Source organism: Moschus berezovskii, chromosome 2, assembly GCF_049115385.1.
Source record: "Moschus berezovskii isolate FMDL1 chromosome 2, NW_MosBer_1.0, whole genome shotgun sequence".
Taxonomy (NCBI): domain Eukaryota; kingdom Metazoa; phylum Chordata; class Mammalia; order Artiodactyla; family Moschidae; genus Moschus; species Moschus berezovskii.
The window spans coordinates 97,965,238-97,967,987 of NC_142461.1; the positions used below are offsets into that span (position 1 = coordinate 97,965,238).

General features: G+C 39.0%; 1 pseudogene; it reads right to left on the reverse strand.

Moving 5' to 3' along the window:
• Positions 1–280: 280 nt before the first annotated feature.
• LOC129538736 (U1 spliceosomal RNA) lies at positions 281–435 on the reverse strand (annotated as a pseudogene).
• Between the last annotated feature and the right edge of the window lie 2,315 nt (positions 436–2,750).

Genomic DNA, 2,750 nt, shown 5'->3' on the forward strand with positions numbered 1-2,750 from the left:
AGTTTAAACATGGCAACTGACTCATAGAAGGCATGGTACAAAAGCTGATCCCTGGCCACATGTCAATGCCTTCCAGTCAGTTCTAGAATTCTCTTCTATGGAAATACATATATCAGGCAATCATATAGGTCATATAATTCCAGAAATTCAGAAAAGTTTCATGGTCTCTTTTGGTCCTTCTTAAATAAACTCACTGATGTTACTTGCTGGTTGACCTATCCAGTTCTTACTCTTATCCTGACCAGATTTTAAATGAATTAACTTTTATTAAATGCTATTTTTAGTGCAAATACCATCCCCCACTACCACAAATTATGCAGTTGGGCTTCCCACATTTGGGGAAATTTCAGGGATCAGCACACTGGTGTGAAATGGATGAACCTAACTGGGAAAACCATCTTCATGGTCATGGTACCTCCCCTACCAGGTAAGTATAAATATCTACTGTTTTTAATAATATACATTAGATTGTGAGTTTTAGCAATATTATTTCACCAGTAACCCCAGTTTTACAAAGGAGGAAGCTGAGACTCAGAGAAATTGAAGAATCTGGCTCTAGGATAACCAGGCAGCCAGCAAATGGCAGAACCAGTACACAAACTCACGTCTTCATACTATAAAATAATTTATAATATAAAAGACTTTATGATATAGAAGAATTTTAAAGAGCCATCACATGAAATTAGCTGTACTTTCAAAGGGTGGTCATACTCTGGCCACACCCTAACGCGAGCAAAGATGGCCTTATTTTTATAGTAGAGCTTGACTCTGAGATTTTCTGCCAAGAACCCTTTGCCCTGAGCCTCGGGCCACTTAACTAGGGCCATAAATTTTAGGTCTGTAAGCCTATTTAGGTTCAGTTAGTCTTCTTTTCAAGAGGGCATATTTCTGTTGTCTCTTCCTAAACATGACTCAAGTCCTAGTACTGCTGCTGCTGCTGCTAAGTCGCTTCAGTCGTGTCCGACTCTGTGCGACCCCATAGACGGCAGCCAACCAAGCTCCGCCATCCCTGGGATTCTCCAGGCAAGAACACTGGAGTGGGTTGCCATTTCCTTCTCCAACGTGTGAAAGTGAAGTCGCTCAGTCGTGTCTGACTAGTAGCGACCCCATGGACTGCAGCCTACCAGGCTCCTCCAGCCATGGGATTTTCCAGGCAAGAGTACTGGAGTGGCTTGCCATTGCCTTTTCCTAGTAAGTTCCTCCTTAACTCAGCAACTGCCTGTCCCTTGGACTAATCCTCTCTTACCCTATTCCCAGAAGAAGGGGCAATGGGAGCAGTGTTTTAGAGTGGAATGAGAAGGGAAGAACAAATTTTAACTATTTCACAGTTGTGCATGTACATGCTAAGTTGCTTCAGTCATGTCCAACTCTGTGCAACGCTATGGATTGTAGCCCGCCAGGCTCCTGTGTCCATGGAATTCTCCAGGCAAGAATACTGGAATGTGTTACCATGCCCTCCTTCAGGGGATCTTCCCATCCAGGGATCAAACCCTCATCTCTAATGTCTCTTGCATTGGCTCGCAAGTTCATTACCACTAGCACCACCTAGGCAGCTCATTTCATAGTTAAATCAGACTAAACCTAGCTAAGGAAATAAACATGCTTATTATATAAATTGATCTTGTGAAAGTCTCTCAGTCGTGTCTGACTCTGTGCAACGCCATGGACTATAGCCTACCAGGCTCTTCTATCCATGGAATTCTCCAGGCAAGAATACTGGAGTGGGTTGCCTTGCCCTCTTCCAGGGTATCTTCCTGACCAGGGATCAAAACTGGGTCTCCTGTCCTGAAAGCAGAATCTTTATGGTCTGAGCCACCAGGGAAGTGTACAAACTACATTCCTTGTATAAATTTAACTCTATGATGATCCCATTTGATCAAGATAACAGCCTCAGGGAGAATTAAATGGCTTAATATAAAATTGGCTTATAAAGGCAGAAATTCTGGACCATTTTTAGTTGTTGCCATCCAATTTGAAATCTTAAATCATCAATCTACTTTTTAAATATATGATTTTACCATTTTAGTTTATATGTAAGTATTCTTAGTAGTACTTTCAATCAGACTAAATGAATCACATTGCAATATTTAAGAATGATACTTAAAAAAGCAGTCAGGTTATGCTCTTAGTGTCTAGTACTTGCTGAAGAACACTTCAAATGAAAAAAATACACCCATTGGCTTTTTATTTTCGAAAATATGTGAATCTCAACTAGGCTGCAATTGCATTCTAGAGAAAATTTTTAGCCAGATTCTACCACGAACTGATCCTGTGCTCTCTTTGTCATCACTACAGAGGGCAGCAACAGACAGCAGAGTTCCTTAGCATTACAGAGAAAATGTTAAATTTCCTAGTAAACAAGAGGGTTAAAGGCAAAGTCACGCTTAAATCACTCTAAATTATCTTTTGGCTTGATGCTGCTTGAAAATAATCACACTTATAAACTTTTATATAAGTTAGCAGGTAAATGGATATGGGAAGTACCAAGAAAGACTACATTTTTTCCAAAAGTTGAATCTAGGACATTTTATAATTCTGCCAAAAGCAGCTTTGAACAATAAACATAGACTATGTGTCATGTAATATTGCAGTAAGTGAAATTTAGTCTGCTTTTCTTTTGTTTTTTTTTTTAACTCATTTTCTTTAAACCTTTGTCTTAAGTGAAAGTACTTTATATAAAATATTTTCTATTATTATAAAAATACTTTAAAATATATCCAAGTTTATTTTTCAGCAGGTAAGAACATTAG